Source organism: Mus musculus, chromosome 10, assembly GCF_000001635.26.
Source record: "Mus musculus strain C57BL/6J chromosome 10, GRCm38.p6 C57BL/6J".
NCBI lineage: Eukaryota > Metazoa > Chordata > Mammalia > Rodentia > Muridae > Mus > Mus musculus.
The window spans coordinates 39,675,481-39,698,087 of NC_000076.6; the positions used below are offsets into that span (position 1 = coordinate 39,675,481).

General features: G+C 41.2%; 1 long non-coding RNA gene across 1 annotated transcript in view; it reads right to left on the reverse strand.

Annotated features, from left to right (window-relative positions):
• E130307A14Rik (RIKEN cDNA E130307A14 gene) overlaps positions 1 to 22,607 on the reverse strand; it is a 110,597-nt gene that overhangs the window by 54,070 nt on the left and 33,920 nt on the right. Inside the window, exon 2 of the long non-coding RNA NR_038037.1 lies at positions 5,993 to 6,069. This is a non-coding gene — a long non-coding RNA (RIKEN cDNA E130307A14 gene). The remainder of the gene's footprint in view (positions 1 to 5,992; positions 6,070 to 22,607) is intronic.

The following is a 22,607-nucleotide window of genomic DNA, read 5'->3' on the forward strand; positions in this document are numbered from 1 at the left end:
AATAAAATAAAATTTCCCAGCTAACCACTGCATAACTAAAGAGAGATACACCAGCATGCATATTAGTGTGCACAATTGAGGTTTTATTAACTTTGAAATTATAAAGCAAAATACTGGAAAATTTTAATCAGTTCAAGAAGTTCGATATTCATGAAAGAGAATGTAGTAATTTTATTTTAAATGTGGTCACATTTACCTGGGGGTGACTCTGGTTTTGTCCTTCCTAGCTGTGTGACCTTCAGGGTACTTACTCTCTTTAGTCTTCTGTTTTCATTAGCTAGAAAACTGGGAATATAGTCTTTGCCACCTTAAAAAGTTATGTGAGGTCCACAAAGAAAACACTCGAGGGTTGAGAGTATAGATCAGGGTAGAGCATGAAGACATACGTTCAGTTCCCAGCACTGAACAAACACACCAACAAACCAGCACTTGTACTAAGATTAGCAGAGTAGTCAGAGTGCGTGGTCAATGAAACTTGTGCTAGTGTATTTTACTGTAGTTTTCTCATCCTAGGCCTTGATGTGTCTGTGTCCATAAAGCACTCAATGATCCTGCAGGGTGTTGACCTTTACTGTCTCTCTGACCTAATTTCTGGCCATTTTCTCTTTCTATGTCAGCCCTGGCACCCTGACCTCCTACCTGGCTTCTCTGTAGAAACACAGGCATCTCCCACCGCAGGGCACATAAAGTGAGGTCCACCCCACATCTCTCATACACATCTCCTGGCACTCCAGTCTTACTTCAGAAGTACCTTGTCAATAATAATGTCCACAGACACCTCGAGCTGCTATTACTGATTCATGTTGGTGTTTGCTAGTGAACTGGACTGCTGACACTGAAGACTGGAATCATCCCAAAGAACTCTTTCTGAATTGTCCACAACCCCATTTCCTTTTAGCCTTTCTTCTCTCCTGAGTCTGGGTGGTGGGCTAGAAGGGAAGTTGAAGCGTTGAAGAATCATAATTAGCATAGATTTTGAAAAATCTAAGCCCACACGGGATGCTTCCTAGATAAATATGAATATAATTCCAGACTCCGAATATACTCAAGGGCAGAGTATAAATAGACACTGTTACCATTGTAATGCCCTCTCCCCTCTTTGAGGGTTTTGAGGAATTCTAAACAAAGGCATGTTTAGACATAGGTGTCTACTGTGCTCCACGCATTACACTAGCAACCTTATGCAGTCCACAAACTTATTCTATACAATGATCCTGCAGGGTGCTATTATTATCCCCTATTATTATCTTTAGATGAGGAACAGGAGAAACCAAAGCTCTGAGAGGATGTGTTGTACTCAAGGCCACCAGCATGGTGAAGGTAGAGTAAGGCACAGGGTATTTATCAAGGTGTGGTAGTTGGAATATATGTGGCCCACGGCAAGTGGCACTATTAGGAGGTGTGGCCTTGTTGGAGGAAGTGTGTCACTGTGGGAGCGGGCTTTGAGAGCCTCCTCCTGGCTGCCTGAGGAAGACAGTCTCCTTCTGGGTATCTTCAGATCAAGATGTAGAACTCTCAGCTCTTTCTTCAGCACCATGTCTGCATGGATGCTGCCATTCTTCCCACCATGATTATAATGGACTGGACCTTTGAACCTGTAAGCCAGCCCCAATTAAATGCTGTCCTTAATAAGAGTTGCTTTGGCCATGGTGTCTCTTCACAGCAATGAAAACCCTAACTAAGACACGAATGACAATTTTTCTCTTTTCTCTTAGTCCCTGGGAGCAGTTTCCCAAGCATTTAAACAATTTGTGTGCCTTGAGCAGACAACTTCTGGATTATAGAGTTAGTATTTGCAATGTATTTCTGGAACCACCAACCTGGCTTACAGGTACTGGAATCTCAGCAGCCTTTCTGCCTGAAATACTAAGAGGATGTGACATCAGATATGGGCTAACATCTGTGCCTTGACTACTGTAGCCCTGCCACAGCAAGTGGATAGGACTGTTCCCTCCCTAGTGAACACAGGTCTTTGTATTTTCCTTCTTTTTCATTGCTGGGTATCAAGCCCTGGGTTTTGCACCAGCTAGGCAAGCACTCTATCTTTGGACTACACCCCCAGCCTTTGTTTCTTTTTTGAGACAAGGTCTTGTGACTGTACATGTCAGGTTGGCCTTGAACTTGCTATGTAGCCCAGGCTGGTGTGGATATCAACACCCACTCCTTCCTCTATCTCCCAAGTGTGCACTACCATGTCTAGTTTCTTTTATCATTGGTTATTTATTCATTTTGTGATTTGATTTTATGTAACTTCTTTGATGACACACTGCTCTGATTTTATTAAAACACATGTCTTTATTTTACCCCTTGGACACGCAGCTTTCCTCCTTCCTGATCTTGCCAATGGTGTTACAAGCCCTACATCTAAGCACCGGGCAGTGTTTGGGCAGCAAGAAGCCATCTTTCCTAACTGTTTAAGGCTACAGATGGGGAGACTGAACCAAAGAGGGATGTGTGACTTATCTAAAGAACTGGCTTGGATCAGAACGACCTCAACCTCCCCGCCTTAGAACAGAGATACTGCATTGAATTTGCCTCAAAGGGGAAAAGAGCCTGTGTTAAAAGCTGTGTATACAACAGAGAGGACAGTAGTGAGTGTGGATAAGGAAAAGTAGAAATATTTCAATAAACAAATAACGATATATTTAATGAGGTTAGACAACACCAGAAATGGGGAAGGGGAGTTCACAGACACAAAACAATATAAGACTCGATAGGCTCAAGGCTGATGTAAAAGATGAATTTGATTGGTTCAGGGATTGATTCAGAACAAGAAAGGGGAAAGTGGCTAAAAATAAGAGGCAAATATGTAACTATGGTTAAGGCACATCTGCTTTCAAGTCCTGGCTCCCTCATGCTTGTGTTACGACCTTTAATTCATTCAGTAAACATTAGCATGGTCTGGCACTTTGGCTGTATCAGAGAATAAAACAGATAAAGAACTTGTTTCTCTGGTACATACTTTGTAGCCACATTCTAACTTCACTAAGGTTCTGTTTCTTTATACATCAAATGGATAACGATATTATTCATTATAACGATATCATTATGCTCACAGTTTGAGTCTGGGTAAACAGGATTAAAGTGATACTAACAGAAACCAGGAAGTCAGCACTTGTGTTGGGACAAGGTTCAATAGTGAGTGTGTCACAGTATCAGCCTATTGTCACCCCAAGGTTCTAACAGTATTCTAACCTTCAAGTGACTGCAGAAAATACAGTTCAAGATGAAGGCAGAGAAGAGACTACTGAACAGACTGAACTCTGGCAATATGGAGGTCATCTGGATGGAGAGGAAGAGCGTGAGAGAGAGAGAGAGAAAGAGAGAGAGAGAGAGAGAGAGCACACATTACATAAGGGTCCATGTCTAGTTATTGAGGTTCTCAAGTGTGGTCTCTGACCCAGCACCATCAAGACACAGAAGAACAAGATAGACACACAGAGAGAATATGAATTCTCAGGCTCCAAACAAAACCGATTCACAGAATCTCCAAGAATGGGGAACAATCTTTATCTAGATGCTTTTTTTTTGTTTTGTTTTTTGTTTTTTTTTGCCATGAGCTAAGGCCAGTGAACTACTAAGACAGACTACTAAAGCAAGAAATACTTTCCTAGCTAGAAGCCTCCAGCTTTCTACTGACTTCCTCCCAGTATTTCCCACGAGGGAGGCAAGCACATTTTCTATACATTTCTCAGCTTGTTCTGTTATTGGTTCCCTTGCTCCCTACATCCCCCCAGAGTCTTGTGTAGCCCAGGCCTGCCATGAAATCACTATGTAATTCAGACTGCCCTCAAATTTGTGACCCTTCTGCCTCAGCCTGACCAGTGCTAGCATTACAAGTGTACATTACCACTCTTGATTATTGTTTTTTCCTTCCTCTTCGAAGTGAAGAAACAATATTTCGGAAGATCTTACAGGGACTTAAGTCAGTGAAAAATCTCAACTTCAGCTTTTCACTCAAATTCTGGCAGGAGGATTAGACACACACGTATATTCATATAGAACTTCTGTCTTAGGGTTTCTATTGCTATGAAGAGACCACCATGACCATGGCAACTCTTTTGTCCATTATTGTTATGATGGGAAGCAAGGTGCATACAGACAGACGTGGTGCTGGAGAAGGAGCTGAGAGTTCTACATCCTGATGGGCAGGCAGCAGGAAGAGAGCTGGCTTGACCTTCTAAATCCTCAAAACCCACCTACTAATGACACACTTCCTCCAACAAAACCACACCCACTCCAACAAGGCCACACCTCCTAATAGTGCCATTCCCTATGGGACAAGCATTCCAACAGATGAGTCTATGGGGGCCATTACTATTCAAACCACCCCAACTTTCCACATATTTCTATGTTCATTAGTAAGATATTTCTGGCTTTTCAGAATGCTATGCTGGATTGTGAATATCATAGAACTGGGATTCAAACCCATTATAGAAGTATAGGTAACAAAAGTATATCAACAGTAACTAAAATTAGACACCGTGCCATAGGCAGTGTGCTACATTTTAGATGACTTAGTTAATCTTCTAACACCTTAATGCTAAATTATGATTCAATTTTACAGATAAAAATACTGAGGCTCAAACAGGCTAAGATGCAAATACCTTGAGATGGCAGACCTGCCGTTTGAGTCCAGTTAATTTGATTTTACAGCCACAGTTTTAACCACTTTGCTATTGGTCCTCATGTTGATTAGTATTTGTCACCTTGACACAAACTAGAGTCATCTGGTGCTGGAATGGGTTTTCTGGGAAATGGTGTTTAAAGCTTGCCTTAACTCACACTTTTACTCAACCTGTAACCAAGAACAGTAATAATGTACTTCATGATAATTTACAGCTATATACTCAATGTATTCAGAACTAACCAGCTGCCTTTAAGAACCATCATAACCAATCTTACTGTGTTTTGGACACCCTATTGTACCATACCCCTATCTTTCCTTCGTGGATCTCTCAGGCTTCTGACTCAGAACAACACAGCCACGTCTGTCTTAGCCACTGTTGTGTGCGGTGAAAACACACCATGACCAAGACCAGTCTTACAAAAGGAAAAACACTTAACTGGGGATTGGTCAGTGAGAACCTGGAAGATGAACTGAGACAGACACCATGGAGGAGCTGTCTCAAAGAGTTCTCCCACCTGGGGACCAGGTGTGTAAATAGCTGTGCCTTGGGGGCCATTCCCAACAGCCCACCAGGTCTAAGGCAGGTACTGAAAACATGGAGACGCCGAAAGCAACGGCCCTCCCACAAGTGTGCTGGAAACAACACTGGCACAGAGTGATAATATCTGATTGTGGCTTTGTGCACTATTCTGAGTCAGCAAGGCCAGAAAGACAATTTTCTTCCTTTCGAGACTCCTCTAAAAGGTTGATTAGGACAAACGTTCCTCATCCATTTTTGTCACCATATTTTCTGTGATTTTCAGAATACGTCCTTTGTTCAGGACTACTTCTACTTCTTACATTAATCTCTCATAGATTAGAACAGGAGACCAAAACAATGCAGAATAAATCAGACCCACTTGAGTAAATAACCAAGAGTTAGTCTTTCTGTGCAGTATTGCCACGACCTGGGAAGAACAAACCTCAAATGAGTTACTGCCACAATCAGATAGGCCTGTAGGCAAATCTGCGGAATATTTTCTTGATTAATGATTGACGTGGGAGGGCCCAGCTCATTGTGCCACCCCTAGGCACAACAGGTGGTCCTGGATCATGTAGGACAGCAAGCTGAGCAAGTCCTAGGAACTGAGCCAGTAATACTGTTCCTCTATGGTCTTTGTTTCAGTTCAGCTTCCGGGTTCTTCCATGGAGTTGCTGCCCTGACTTCCCCAAGGGATGGATTGTGCCCTGGGAATTGTATGATGAAATAAACCCTTTCCTCCCAAGTTGGTTTTGGTAAGTGTCTTATCACAGTAACAGAAAGCAAACCAGAACAGCCTTTAACATTAGAATAAATAAGAATTATTCCAAAAAATGACTCACGAAGGGTTCCCACTTCTGAGCTAATTAGTGCGGCATGGGGTCTGGTAGACATCCTCTTTAGAAGCATCCAGGTGATTCTACAACACACAGGATAAGGATCACTTCAATAAATAATTCAACTTCCATGTTTACGCATACTGTCCAAAGTCAGTAGCTAGTGAATAGTGCTGCAAATTCAAATCTGTATGAATTCACTTTGGTTGTCATCACTGCCACTGTGGTTACCTCTTCTACCATTTCTACTCCAACGTCTGTGTCCTAGTCAGGGTTTCCACTGCTGTGTCAAACACCATGGCCAGACCGACTTCTTGAGGTTTGGTTTATGGCTAGAAATGTGTAAGTAGGTATAACCTGCACATCAGAGGGCAGCCCTTGACCCTGTAGCCAAATTTGTAGCTACTCTTTCAAAAGACAAGATTCAAGTTGAGGATCCAGAGGGTCTGGGGTTTGTAAGATCTAAGTAAAGGAGTTTGGGCAGATAATTTAATCGCATCGTGTCTCAGTTTCCTCGTTTGTAAAAATAAAGCATGGCTCATTAAGTAAAATTTAAACCCTAGTCTATTTCACTTGCACTTCCATATCATAGTTCATCACTGAAGGAAGTCAGGGCAGAAAACCACACTGGCCTGGAGCCTGGAGGCAGGAGCTGAAACAGAGGCCAGGAGGAGTGCTGCTTACTGACTTGCTCAGCCTGTTTTCTTGTAGGACACAGGACCACCAGCCTACCGGTGTCTCCAACTACACTGGGCTGGCCCTCCCCTATCAGTGCTAATTAAGAAAATGCCCCAGGCCTGCCAATAGCTGGGTCTTCTGGAGGTGTTTTCCCAGTTGAAGTTGCCTTCTCTGTCAAGTTGACATGGCTAACCAGGACAGCCACCTTACATTTGAAGAAGTTTATACTACGCCATATTCAAAGACAGAAAATATTCAGTTACCATATCTTATGAAAATGGTTACTTTCAAAAGGCAGTTTCATAGTTTCTTAAATAATCTAATATTTTTCAATACATTGTTTCAAAATGTTGGTCCCTAAAATTTATTAACATAAATATGAAAATATTTTTTCTGTGACCTTATAAATTGAAGTAGTTCTTGGGCTAAGAAAGAAAAATCTTTTCATCTAAAATTTTAATTGAGACCATTTTTAGTACCCTGGGAATTAGTTCCAATGTGTTTGGCTTGTTTTTTTTTTTTTTTTTTTTTTTGCATTGGCACTGAGCTCTGGCCCTTGGCCTTGTACTGGGTCACCTTACAGCTGTACCTCAAGGCTACTTGCCAAGAAGTTGGTCTTAGGGTAGCACTACTCATGGCTTAACACCCTAACACTGAGTCTGAAGTCCCAGTCTGGGACTAGACATTTATATGACTACAATCTATATAGCCAACTCCCTAAAGGAGTAATTTAATGTAGAACTGTAGCACGCTCTGACATTCTGGAAGAAGATGAGGCAGGTTTGTATTAATTTTCTCGGAGATGTTTGTTTCCTGAAGTTTGATGGATAGCCAGAAATGTGTAAGTAGATACAACTTGCCCAGCAGAGGCAGTGCTTGACACTCTTATCTATAGCCACATCTGTAGCTACTCTTTCAAAAGACAAGATTCAGGTTGAGGGTCCAGAGAGTTCAAAGCTTGTAAGATGATCCAAGTGAAGGAGTTTGGGCAGATAATTTAATTTTGCCTCAGTTTCCTCGTTTGTAAAATAAAGCTTAGCTCGTTAAGTGAATTCTAAATTCCAGTCCTAAAATTATAACATATATGAATATATATTTACATTTTCCTTGTTCTGATATAACCACTTAAAAACTCAGCCTCTTCATACAGAATTTCTGAAACTCTGAAATTGCTTAGGAATCTAAGCACTTAAGACTAGAGGACTATAGAGGTTTAGCTGTGGGGCTATTTAGACAATTTAGTCTTACTTGATCATTCTAATTTCTTACCTCTTCTTTTTGCGCCTTTAAAAATAATGTTTCCAGGAAGTATCCATACCAAGTATAGACTAAGACTGAGTCGAGCCTTCAAAACCTAGTATTTCACAGGCAGACTAACAAAAGCCTCAGGTGATCAAAACCACACCCAGTGTTTCAATGGCACATAAGGTGCAATGGCAGTCAGAGGCTAATCTGGATGAGCGTGCTGGGAGTTGAGAAGGGAGCCCAGAGAAGAGGCATGTATCTTCACTGGTATGAACATCACATGTGTCTTTGTATAGGAAGCTCTGAGTCAGTGGGAGGATTGCCCAAGGACACAGAACTGGCCAGTGGCAAAATTGGCAGGAGAATGAACTCAAAGCTCACACTTAAAATCATAGGCTCACCTAAATGTTAAGGACAGGAATCAAAACTTTTGTCTTGGTTTATTGGAGCAGATGAAATGTATTGGAGCAGATGAAATGTTAATAGCTCTGGCATTTGCTGCAACCAAGTTTAAATTAAGTCTTGTTTGTTTGTTTGTTTGTTTGGTTTGTTTGTTTGTTTGTTTTCTTTTTTTGAGACAGAGTTTCTCCATATAGTCCTGGCTGTCCTGGAACTCACTTTGTAGACCAGGCTGGCCTCCAAGTGCTGGGATTAAAGGTGTGCAACACCACCGCCTGGCTCTTAAATTAAGTCTTAAGACTCTTCCCTGCGTCCCAAGCCTAAGACTCCCTCCTTTCTGCTGTAGTGACCCATTGAAAAAGGCATTGAGAAGGACTCCATCCTGTGTACTCTAGGGATGAGAACATCCCAGTGCTGAACGCCTCGCATGGACAAAGATCCTGATTCTGAAAGCATCTTTGTTAGTGAAGCTTCACTGGCAGGGCAGTTCTAAGATAAGGTGATGGTCTTCAGATACGTGCAAGATTGTTGGAGGGGTTATTCTGTGGAAGTTGGAGAGGGAACGTAAGAATCAAAAGATACACAGTTTATTTTTCTACAGAAGAAAACCTTGAGCTGTGTTGATAAATGAGTGTAGTGATAAAACAGAGACAGTGGCAGTTAGTTCCCTTGGGATTCTCCATAGGGCACTGTTCCTTCTATGACATCTTGCCACAAGTTAGAATCATCTGAGTAGGAACCTTATCCTAACTAAGATCTGTCCCGGCTGCCCTAATTGATGTGTGAATAGCACCTTCCGGTAGCAGCAAAGATTAAAGGGCGTGGCAGAAGGAAGATTATCCTCCATTTTTGCTCCCTTGACCTTCCCTCTCTGGCTGCAAGCCCATTTACCCTATGGTTGCTAACTCCTTCACTGGTATCAGAGCCAGTTCCTAGGCTGGGACTGTTGAGCCTGCCCCTCCCCAGGGTGCCAGCCTCTGAGGGGTGAAATCTGCTGTGGAAAAGTCCTGCCTTGGAGTTATGCAGCTGCTAAGACCCAGCAGCCTTTCCATATGTTTATCTTACAAGTTCCATTCCTCCTGGAGACCCCACCTCATTCACCAAGCTTCACAGTCGGCCGGCCGGGGCCAGCCGAGGCACAACTGCTCTGTTTTCTTATTTAGTCCTCATTAAGCTTGTGCTTTCAGTTCAACTTAATTAGCATTCCAAGCAAGTTACTTCTACATTCTATGCAAAGATACATTTATTATATACTGTGATATTTAAGAAAGCCATTTAATGAATTCCCACATGATATATTAATATGTTTTCTGCTAGGCAGTGAAACTTAGTTTGAGAGAAAATGGGCAGTTAGGCACAGAAATACACCAAATGTCTTACTAGAGACACTTGGTCTGAGAGACAGTGGATGCTAACATCTATCCTTTCACACCCTCAAGGCATGGAGAGTCTTTCTTTTCCTTTCTTTTATTTCTTGTGAAACTGTTGCAGAAATACTAGTTCCATTTGTCTAAAGACACAGAGGAAGTGAAGGGAGAATGCAGCCAATGAAAATGAAAAATATTATTTGCAGTTTTGGCAGGTGTAATTTAGACTTGCAAATAACAAAATGTTTTTGAAGAACAATGATAAGAGACGATTTACTTGGTTTTGTAAGGCAGATTATTCTGTTGCCAACAGAATAAAATAAAATTTACAGGGTTTTTTTTTGTTTTTTTTAAATATTTTTTAAATTTACAGTTTTTTATACTTACTTTATATGCTTGGTGCCTATAGTATGTTTTAAATCAAATATATTAAGTAGTACTTGGTTTAAAATTAGTGTTTAGAGCCGGGCATGGTGGTGCATGCCTTTAATCCCAGCACTTGGGAGGCAGAGGCAGGCAGATTTCTGAGTTCGAGGCCAGCCTGGTCTACAGAGTGAGTTCCAGGACAGCCAGGGCTACACAGAGAAACCCTGTCTCAAAAACCAAAAAAAAAAAAAAAAAAAAAGAAAAGAAAAAAAAATTAGTGTTTATATATTACCTAAAGTCTAAAAACATGTCTGCTTTAAAACAATAGAATAGTCTCCTATTTTTAAAAGCTTTACTACTAGTATTTGTGTGTGTGTGTGTGTGTGTGTGTGTGTGTGTGTGTAGCTCATAGGACAGCTTTATGGAGCAACTCTCTCCTTTCATCTTTTACATGGGCCTCTAGAACTCTGGTCACCAGGCTTATGCAGCAACCTCATTTTCTTTCTTTTCTTTTCTTTTCTTTTCTTTTCTTTTCTTTTCTTTTCCTTTTCTTTCTTTCTTTCTTTTTTTTTTGAGACAGGGTTTCTCTGTGTAGCCCTGGCTGTCCTAGAACTCACTCTGAAGACCAGGCTGGCCCGGAACTCAGAAATCCGCCTGCCTCTGCCTCCCAAGTGCTGGGATTAAAGGTGTGCACCACCACTGCCCGGCGCAACCTCATTTTCAAAATGAACAAAAATCAAGCAACACTATAGGAAATAGTCCATGTGAACAGGTTCTTCCTTAAAAACTGTGGGACATAAATTCCATTAACATACTGTGAAAAGGTACTTTATCCTTCAGTGTCTTCTATAACCGACCTTAGCTAGAAGTTTCTGCTCCACCATGTTTTTTGTTAGTTAGTTTGTTTTTAATAAGTCCGTAACTACTGGTTTGCACACTGAGTTGGGAGTGGCAAGTCCCCTGACACTATGGGGAGCTATAGGAAGCCTCTGGGATGGTGTTCTGCATAGGAAGACTCCATCACCTCTTTCAAGGTAACTCTATGGAGGCCTTCCCTCGTGGCTGCAATCATGTAGCCTCTCTATGCAAATGTAAAATTAAAGCTTTAGATTAGATTCACAAGATAGAGAATGCCACCAAACACAAGCAGAACCTGAGCAAGCCGTGGAAAGCACCTGATAATCTAAGATAGGTTCTTTTTTTCTGTCCCCCTCCACCTTAAAATCAAATGTTTCACTAGCACTTTTTAAATTTAAAACAAAGAATGGTAAAAGGAAGGAAGACGTTATTGGGCTAACCTGAGACTGCAGCAGGCACCCACAAGGCGGAGCAGGCACCCATGAGAAGGAGCAGCCACCCATGAGGAGAATCAGGCACCCATGAGGAGGAGCGGGCACCCATGAGGAGGACTGGGCAGAAGAGGGCAGTGAGCCATCCAGAAAAGAGAACTGAACAAGCTGGAGGAGAGTGTGGGCGGGGCGGACTGGTGTATTCATGGGGAGCAGATGACATAGGCTGCTACAGCTGCTCAAATATATCTGCCTCAGACAGGGCACAGGTGCTGAGAAATGAGGGGGACATAGACCTTCCTTTTCTAGCAAAATGAAACATGATCTTCACACAGCTCATTTTGTTCTCATAAGATGGTTAGTTTTAGGATGCAAAATGCTAACCAGAGGAGGGTGCAGGAACAAGCCAACTCCACTCCTTTGTATTTAATTTATTTGTTTGTTTGTTTTGAGACAGGGTTTCTCTGTGTAGCCCTGGCTGTCCTGGAACTCACTTTGCAGACCAGGCTGGCCTTGAACTCAGAAATCTGCCTGCCTCTGCCTCCCAAGTGCTGGGATTAAAGGCGTGCGCCACCACTGCCCAGCTGTGTTTTCTTCAGGATACATGATACACCAAAATGAAGTCTTCAGCTACTTGAGGGCAGAGAGCATTTATGACCAGAAAAGAAAAAAAAAAAGCTCTTCTAAAATATCGGGGGTGGGGAGTGGAGGAAGACAGTGATGGTTACTGACTTGCTTAACAGGTTAAAAGCAGGCTCATAAAGATTTCGAAATTTTCCTAAAATCAAATAAGAGAGACAGAATTCAGTAAGGGTGTGTGACAATTCAAAACTTTTTCCTGCTACTATCACTTACCATAAGAAAATGGGAGATTTACTGTCTCAGAATTCTATCAAGTTCATCTTTCTTACAGTCCACACACTGCAGGCAGAGAATGCATACTTCATTCTACAAGGCTTAAGCTGTTTGTCAGGCTGTATGCCTTCACAGGGAAGAGGCACTGCGTGGCAAAACCTTTGAATTCAATTAGGCATATCCCAACTCTAAATGCAGAAGGAAGAGGGGCCTCAGTGTACAGAATATTTTGTTGACTGAGCAGGCTGAAGAAGAGCAGGCATCCTACTCCTGAAGCATGGGTCTACAGAGGAACCTCACCAAGCAACTAAACTGACACTGGTGCCTTCAGCTGGGACTGCACTTGTATTCAGTATCTGACTCCACTCAGTCATAAAGGCCATCCTGACAGTTCCTCAAGCTGGCTCTTCTCCAGAAGAGGCATCTCCTTGCTGTTACCACATGCTTCCGTCATTTCTGTTTCCCGCCTCAGCAGTCACTGACTTCTCTCTAAAATACCTTTGATCTCCACTCAGCAAGGCCTACCATAAAATAAATGGGGATAAAAAGAGTACCTAACACAGCCGTAATTCATTATATACATGAATGAAATCATCAAAGAGTAAACAAGTTTTAAAAACATGCACAAGATTGGGCTAGTCAAACTTTATCACAGACAGGGGAAGCTCATCAGGCCTCAGGCCTCCCTGAGAGCTTATTGGCAGTTTATGGCTGTTAGGGGTGAAGGGTGGGGTTGGCCACTTTCTTTAGCGGTGTAGCACCCCCCCCCCATTGGCTGCATATGCTGCAGTAAATAACTTCCCGCCTATGCTCATGGATGCAATCCTAACTAAATTTAGCTGCTCTCTCTCAGATATACAAAAAGACATCAAAAGAGGAAGAAGATTTGGAAAGGAAAAAGATTTCAGAGCAGCAGGAATAACAGAAGGTAATGGGTGTTTGAAAATTATGTACGTGTGTATACATATGTATATGTATATATGGTGTGTGTGTACATGCATGTATATTCAACCATATGAATAAAACTATGAAAGAACTAAAAACATTTTTAAAATAATTACTTTTTGTTTTTAACACAGGGTCTCAGTATGTAGCACTGGTTGGTCGGGTACTAACTATGTATGTAGAGCAAGCTGGCCTTGAAGTCAGAGTATCACCTGCCTATGCCTCCTGAGTGCTGGAACTGAAGGGGTGCATCACCACAGCTGGCTAAGATAAGCAATATTTTAAAAGATGTATTATTCATTTTATATTACATGCCTAGTATCTGCAGAAGTCAGAAGAAGGCATCAGACCTCCTGGAACTGGAGTTATACATGGCTATAAACCATCATATAGGTGCTGGGAGTCAAAACTGAGTCCTCTGCAAGAGGAACAAGTGCTCTTAAAAGCTGAGCCAAACTCTCCAGCCCAAGAATCAAAAACCTCAAATAGAGACGAGGATCTACTTCTTATAGATAAGACAGGCAGGTTACTCCTTTCTACATGGACCACATGCTCTGTGCTTCATGTGCAGTTATAGGCTGAACTGTGCCCTTCTTCAACCTGTGCTGAAGCCCTAACTACTTTACACTGTAACTTTATTTACCCTTAGGGAGGTTTAAATGGGGTCACCCCAACACACTATTAATAACTAGACACAGGCATACAACATCTGAGGATGTCACAAGAAAACAGCTGTCAGGCTGGAAGTGGTGGCACTGCTGGAGAATCAAAACTCCTGGAAGGAGCGGCAGAAAGGTCTAGGCCATCTAGGCTACAAAGGGAAACATTCCTAAATAAATAAATGATCAAACACAAAGAACAAACAGCTGTCTTAGTCTTTTCAGGCTGCAGGAGCAAACCAGGGTAAACTGGACACGAAGCTTCCATGAGATCCTAGCACTTCAGGGGCTGAGGCAGGAAGACTGCTGTGAGTTCAAGGATAGCCTGGGTTGCAAAGCAAGATCTTTCAAAACACTAAAATAAAACAAAGAACACTGAAACAACTAACCAGGAATCTTAATGGCTTATAAATAACCACCATTCACTTCTCAGATTTCTAGAAAGTCCAAGAGCAGGGAGCTGGCAGACATGGTGAGAAGTTTCCATACAGGTGACACCATCTTACGTGTCCTCATGTGGTGCAGAAGATGAGGCATCTCTCTGTGTTTTTTATAAGGGGACAGTTTCCTTCATGAGGGTGTCCTGCCCCACCTTGGGGTTAGTATATCACCATGTGAATCCTGGAGACATAAACATTCCCAGTACAACAGTGGCTGTCTTTAAGCAAAGAGTTATAAGAAACAAAGTTTACTGGTCAACACTCTCATCTTAATTTCCCAGCCTCCAGAACTGTTAGAATGTAATCTTCTGGGGCTGGGGATATAGCTCAGCTGGAGACTGCCTGCTGGGAGTGGGGGCCGGGCCGGGGGTGGGAAGACCAAACCAACCAAACACAAATGGGACTGCATATCTAATCCTAGCAAGGCAGAGACAGGAGTATTAGTATCAAATGTATAATGATATCTAGGCCAAGCTGGGCCGTGTGAGACCCTGTTGTTGTTGTTTTTTTACAGCCACTCATTTAATTTACAACACTTTTTAGATGTGGCAAACAGTGACTATAAATGAAAAAGTAATGGCTTGCCATTAAATTTGGTAGAATACCTGGAAGGGGTTTTCACTTTTATGAGGCTGAAAATCAGTGGTTAAGAATATTGTGTTAAGTCTGGTCCAGCCACTTAGGAAACTTTGGGCAGGCAAAACCTAAAGACATAGGCAGTGAAGGTATAGGACCCAGTACTGTATGTCCCTGCTAGAACTAAGTGAGCAAATGTACAGCACCGTATCATACAACATAATAAACACTCAATTAGCATGTCTGTCTAGTCACCTAAGTGTCTTTTGAAGCAGAAATAGTATAACAACACTTTCTCAGCATCTATTATTTTCTACCCTTGTCCAAATCGAGTGAAGGTGCTGTACTAGCTGGTTCTGGGTCAGCTTGACACAAGCTAGAGTAATCAGAGAGGAAGGAGTCTCACTTGAGGAAAAGCCTCCATGAGATCCAGCTATGTTTTCTCAATTAATGATTGGTGGGGGAAGGCTCAGTTCATTGTGGGTGGTGCCATTCCTGGGTTTTATATGAAAGCAGGCTAAAAAAGCTGAGGGAAGCAAACCAATAAGCAGCATCCCTCCATGGCCTCTGCATCAGCACCAAGCCCCCTAGGCTCCTGCCCTGTGTGAGTTCCTGTCCTGACTTCTTTCAGTGAAGAACAGCAAAGTGAAAGGAAAAGCTGGTAGGTCTTCCTTAGGTGGTTTTCAACCTGTGTGTATCACGAGCCCTTTGGGGGTTGGCTGACCCTTTCACAGCGGTTGCCTAAGACCATCACAAAACACATACTTACATTATGGCTCATAACAGTAGCAAAATTACACTTATGAAGTGGTAATAAAAATAATATTATGGGTGGGGTCCCCACAACATGAGAAACTGTATTAAAGGGTCACAGCATCAGGAAGGTTGAGAACCAGTGCTCTATCTGATTTCAAGTCATTCTGTCTCCACTCTATATCATCTTTCCCACTAGGTTCCTACAAGTTCTAATGTGCTGTGCCCAGTACTTGCCTAGTTCTTGCTTTCCAATGTCTATGTTTTATGGCTGAGGGGGACACAGAGAGCAGGACATTAGAGAATTAAATACTATTTTCAAAGTGTCTTCCCACATATGAAAGAAAAACAAAAAGGAAAAGTAAAACAAAGGCCAAACAATAGGATGAGGAAATTCTGTCTTTGATAATTCGGTGGCCCTGAACTGCAGGCAGCCGTGGTATAATGGCCTAAGAATGGGGTGCAAGTGATTTACATTCTCATGTTGCAGTGTCCTGATCTGAACCAAAAAGCTCCAGTTGCTAAGGATTATAGCGCGTACAGCGAGTGGATGGACTCTACTATCTAATTTTAGCACATCACTTGTCCTGCAGTATTTAATCCCAGTTAAATAAGCAAAGTCTGCTCTCCATTGCTAACTGATGGCTCTCCCTCTCACTCTGCAACCCCCACCCCCACCCCCACCCCAGCTCGGGAGTTCCCCAGCAGTTAAGAAGCTATTTAAAGGTGTCCCATCAAGGCGTTGGTAAAACAATGAGGCAGTCATTTCTTCAGTCACGTGCTCTCTATTAGACTGCCTCCCGGAAGATGCTTACATTTTTTCTGTAGCAGTTAACTTGCATTTTTATTTTAGTTTTCGTCAAGAACAGACTAGTCTTACAAGGACAGTGCCAGTTTTGAAATGAGTCAGTAAGAATGATCACACACACACATCTATACTTCAACTAAAAACAGATTGTACACCTAAGAGACTAGGGTGTGTTTGTTTGTTTGTTTTTTAAGTGGCGCTAAGGTGGTTGGTGAGAATTATGTCACGCTAGCAGGTGTTTTTGTCACTTCACTAGTTTTGTACTGCAACAGGAATTTACTTTGCATGGTATTTAGATATTTAGGGTTTAGATGTAGAAAGTTCTGTAGTCAATCCCTCCAGAAATATTTAAAATACTTCCACAAATCACAAGTCTAAGTGAACTGCTGTAACTGGAATAAAAAAAAAATCTGAAAGTTGTTTTAATTTTTTTCATATTTAAGTGAAATGTAGATAGAACATAGTATGAGGCAAAAAAAAAAAAAAAAAAAAAAAGGCTTTACTTCTTTGTCCCCAGTTCAGGGGTAGTAACTTCCTGGGGAGGCTCCTACTTTATCACAAATTTAAGGACAATCTGATTATTCTTCCTAACGTGACTAAGGGCTTCATAAAGATAGTCTGTCCTGTGACAGAGGTTGGAAAGCCCTAGCTTCCCTTAGACTTCGCTCCTCTTTCCAGTCAGTGAGAGAATGAGAGAGGGAGATCAGTCAGAGCAGAAGAGGGAAGGGTGGTAAAGCACCTCAGTCATTTCACCAGCCAGTCCCAGGGAAATGCTGTTCTTTACAAGACATGCCTTGGTCATGGTGTCTCCTCACTGTAGTAAAGCCCCAACCAAGACATCCCATCATGCTTCAACATCCTGTCTGCTCTAAACGCATGGTAGTCATAGATACAACGGGGGAAAAAAAGCCCAGGATCAATTTTCTCATAAAATGAAAAATCATTTGTGGACCAGCAACACAACAGAAATACAAGTAGTGAGCTGGGTTAAGTATACTCTTAGGGTGTGCTCTTGAAGCAGCTGGAGATAATGAAAATTTTAGTTTTTATGGAACTCCAACTCCAACATGCTACCCAACATGCAGAACAAAGCCAATTCTGTTACAAGAAGCCAGAAACAGAAGAATAACTAACTTGACCAAGCATCCTGGGCTTCCCGAGACTCCCCTGGTACCCCTGCCACCTCTCCCACAAAGGTGCTTTTAAAGTTAAAATGATGTTTGGGCATGTAGGCTCTGGTCTGTTAATTTCTGTGCTGGAAGACTGAAGCAGGAGGACTGAGAGTTTATGGCCAGTCATCTCTGCACTTCCATTGATATCCAATTTCAAAAAAACAAAACAAAACAAAACAAAACAAAAAACAAGTCTAAGCTGGAATGGTAGCTCATGCATTCAGGATGCAGAGGTAGGCAGATCTCTGAGTTAGAGGCCAGACTACACAGTCAGTTCCAGGACAGAGAAACCTGCCTCAAAAAACAAACAAACAAACCCCACTAATAATAATAATAATAATAATAATAATAATAATAAAACCTATACTAAGATCTGGGATATACCTCAGTGGTACAGCATCTGCCTAGCATGCACAAGATAATGTATCTTACTGCAAAAATAAACCAATAAAATAATAAATTAAAAATTCTTTCAAACAAACAAGTTAGAAAATTTGTTTCTGAGCTGACATGAACTGTAAGATTACAAAATTTTCAGGTTAAAGAAAATGTGAGATTAAAAGGAATTAATACTGGAAATGAAATTTATAAAATAACTTTTTGTTATTTCTCAATTTAGGATATTTTTTTGTTGCTGTTTTTGTTTTTCGAGACAGGATTTCTTAGTGCAACTCTGGCTAGCCTGCAACTCACAGAAACCTACCTGCCTCTGTCTCCCAAGTGCTGGGAATCAAAGGTGTACACCACCACACCTAGCTAGGAGATTTTTAAAAAATAGGAAAAGCATCTTGTATTTACTGTATCATCTGTTTTAGTCAGGGTTACAATTGCTGTGATGAAACACTATGACAAGTAAACTGGGGAGGAAACGGTCTATTTGCCTTACACTTCCACATCACTGTTCATTAATGAAGGAAGTCAGGCAGGAACTCAAACAGGTCAGGAACCTGGAGGCAGGACCCTATCCAGAAGCCATGAAGGACTGCTGTTTACTGGCTTGCTTCCCATGGCTTGTTCAGCCTGCTTTCTTATGGAACCCAGAGCTATCAGAACCCCACCCACAATGAGCTGGGTCCTTCCCTATCAATCACTAATTAAGAAAATGCCCTACTGGTTTGCCTATAGACTGATTTTATGGAAGCATTTTCTCAATTGAGGCTCTTTCCTCTTCAGTGACTCTGCTTGTGTGAGGGTGACATAAAACTAGCCATCACATCATCCCAAAACTTAAATGCAATACAGGATTATAAACCGTGACACGGGCTGGGAATACGGTACAGTGGTAGAGCACTTGCTTACCATCTTCAATACTAAATATGATTATTTTAGTAATAAAAAATAAACAAATCTGAAGGAGTCAATATTACTACAAGGATCATTTAGCAAAAAACAGCCAGGTTTGTTGGTGAATGACTCTAATACCAGCACAAGACGCAGAGGCAGGTTGATCTCTTTGAGTTTGAGGCTAGCCTAGTGTACACAGTGAGTTCCAGGCCAATGACGGTTACACAGTGAGACCCTGTCTCAAGGATTATATCTTTGAGATATCTATTTATCTATCATCTATGTATGTATGTATGTATGTATGTATGTATGTATGTATCTAAAAAGGAGCACATCTCTAAATGAGCATCGCACCCAAACATTAGGGGTTTGGAGTACATTCACTGAACTGATTCATGTTGAGAGATTGGAATCAGAAGCATAATATAAACTAGGGAGCTCACAAATTGACAACAGACTTAAACAATGCATTAGACAATTAATATATGGTATTTTAAATTATTGTTAAAATACTAAGTTGTGATATAGCATTCCATTTAGGACTTTTAAAGTACTCAATATTTTAAACACTATACACTATTTGCTCAGCTAACAATACATACTAGTAATAGGTCTAAATATGAGTTCACTTAACTTATTGGGTAGAAGATCACTGCCAGATTTAACACTAGTATTTTAACTTTTCCAGTTTCTTGGAAACCCTCAGCTAGCTATAACTTCACTATAACCTACATGGGCAGCACTGGGCTACCATACGTGCAAATATTTTGCTTAAGATACTTCCACTTGCATCAATCAGTGGGATGCTTGCTCACAGGAATAAACATCGTGTTTTTCCTTTCTTTCCTTTCCTTTCCTTTCCTTTCCTTTCCTTTCCTTTCCTTTCCTTTCCTTTCCTTTCCTTTCCTTTCCTTTCCTTTCCTCTTTCTTTCTTTCTTTCTTTCTTTCTTTCTTTCTTTCTTCCTTTCTTTCTTTCGACATGCTCTTACTATGTAGCTCTAACTAGCCTGGAACATCCTATAAAGATCAGGCTGGCCTCAAACTCAAAAGATCTGCTGCCTCTGCCACCCAAGAGCTGAGACCCACATTAGAAAACAAGGTCAGGTGTGGTAGTTCACACTTGTAATCCAATGGTTGAGAAGGCAGAGACAGGAGGATGCCTGAGGCTTAATGGCCAGCCAGTCTACCCTACTTGGTAAGCTCTAGGCCAAACAAACAAACAAACAAACAAACAAAGCATGAAGCAGCTAAGGAAACACATATTTGAGGCTGTACTTGGGCCTCTCTATATATACATGGACATACAATGTGGGTGGGAGGCAGAGGGAAGAGGGGGAGAGAAAGAGGGAGGTTGGGATAAATGGGGTGGGGTAGGGAGGGCTATGAACAGAGACAGAATAAAAAAAAATCCAGCAAGATACAAGATGGCAAATAAGCCCAATCATGCCAATAATTACATTAGCTGCAAATGAACTAAGCACACTAATTAGGCAGAAATGTCAGACTAGACAATAAAGCACAGTTTAACTGTATGCTATCAATAAGAAATATGCTCTAAATATAAAGGCATGAATTAAAAGCAAAATGATAGATAAAGTTATACATTTTAAATACTGTCATAATAACACTGAAGTGGTAGCTATATCAAAGTATATTTTAGGTCAGAGGATAAGCATTGCCAGAGATAAAGAGAACTATTTCATAATGAGAAAAGGAGGAATCATCAAGAACTATAACCATTCTAAATATTCATCTACTTAACAAAGCTTCAAAGTACAAGTAAAAGCTAATCCACCTGAAAGGTGGCACAATAAATTCACAGTAACAGAGACTTCATCTTCTTTGATTGATGAAATAATTGATGCAACAAACATATGGAAAATCAACAAAGACATGGGCAACTTCAGTCATGTTATCAAGCAACTCAGCCTATTTGATGTTGCAAAATACACCATATTACAACATTTCTCTTTTCAAACATTCACATTCATCCAGACCATCTACTGTGTCTGTATGCAAGTCTCAAAAATATTTAAAAGGATTTAAAATTATAAAAAGAGTTCCTAATCATAAAATATAATTAAATTAGAAATCAAGAAAATTGTAATTGTAAAAGTCCAAAATTGAGCATCATCATTTTGACAGGGCTAGTGCCATTAGAAACTCAGGCTGACCTGGACTCCTTATGTAGAAACAGGTTGGTCTCAAACTCACAGAGAACTGCCTGCTTGTGCCTCATGACTACTAGGATTAAAGACATAAACTATCTATGAACTTCTATCATCATGGTTGCCTAAAACACAAACTGAAGAACACCAATAGATATGCCAAAGTGGATGGGGAAGCCCATAACGTCTCAAACCTACACAAAGAACCACAGGAAACTAAGCAACACTGTGGGTGGGAGACATGGAAAAGCACACAAACTTGCTATCCAATACCAAATGGTCCGCCCTGAAAACCTACATATGGATAACATATGAATGGAACAGGTTATATTTAGGAATATATGTGTAACAACAGTTAATGAAAAAGAGGCCATGAGTGTGAAAGTGAGCAAGGAGGGAGAGATGAGAGGGTTTGGAGGGAGAGAGAGAAGGGATAAATGTTATAATCTCAATAGTGAGAGGAAAATAGACAAAATCACCTGTATGTGAGCACACACATGCCATGAACATGTAAAGGTGAGTTTAAAATGTGTGTATAAGATGGTTTTTCCTTTTTTCATAAAAGTGCCAAGGCTCAGACTCAGATCATCAGGTTTGGTGGAGTGCCTTTCTTTACCAGCTGCGCCATCTGGCTAGCCTGAAGGTACACACTTCTTTCAGAATGTATTACTCTTAAATATACAGAAGATAGCCATAATTCCTAGACTGGAGAATGTCTAGCATAGGCCAACTGAAGCTAAACACAAATTTAACTTATGTCCATGAAACAATTGGTGAAAGAGATTAAAACAAAGTCAATCTGCATTTATTTTCCTAAGTCATTTCCAGCTATACCCTCATAAAAACAGATTTGTACTTCAACAGTGTTTGTAGAGTACTAGCAATGTCCCAGTAATACACTAGAAACATATGAGAGATACAAAAGTGAAAATACCAATGTACTTATGGATCTCAGAGCAGCTGAAACTGCTCTAAGACTGTGATGGTTTGAATATGCTTGGCCCACTATTGCAAGGCACAGCCTTGTTGTAGGAAGTGTATCACTGTGGGGTGGGCTTTGAGGTCCTTTGCTCAAGCCCCACCTAGTGCGGAAGAGAGCCTCCTCTTGGCTGCCTTTGGATCATGATATAGAACTCTTGGCTCCTCTAGCACCATATCTGCCTAGAAACTGCCATGCTTCCCACCATGATGATAATGGACTGAACCTCTGAACCTGTCAGCTAGCTCCAATGAAATGTTTTCTTTTATAAGAGTTACCTTGATCATGGTGTCTCTTTACAGCAATGAAACTCAAACTAAGACGCAGTATAAACAACTAATAAGAATATGCTGTAGTTTATAAGATAGAGATAACTGTAACAAGGGAAATGAGAGCAGAGAGAAGGGGGAAATAATTTCTCCTCCAAGTCCTACAAGGGACAGAATCCAGGTCCTTCCTGCATGGTAGGCAAGTATATTTTTATAGATAGCTGTACCTTCTGAGGTCCAGGAGTTAAAGAGTGGGTGGGCAGGAAAGGCCTCATTGATTAGGTGATATTTGAGAACACTAAAAGGAACAAGATGTGAAAATTTGGGTCAAATATTAGGAGTATACCTGGGTATTCAAGAAAGAATAAA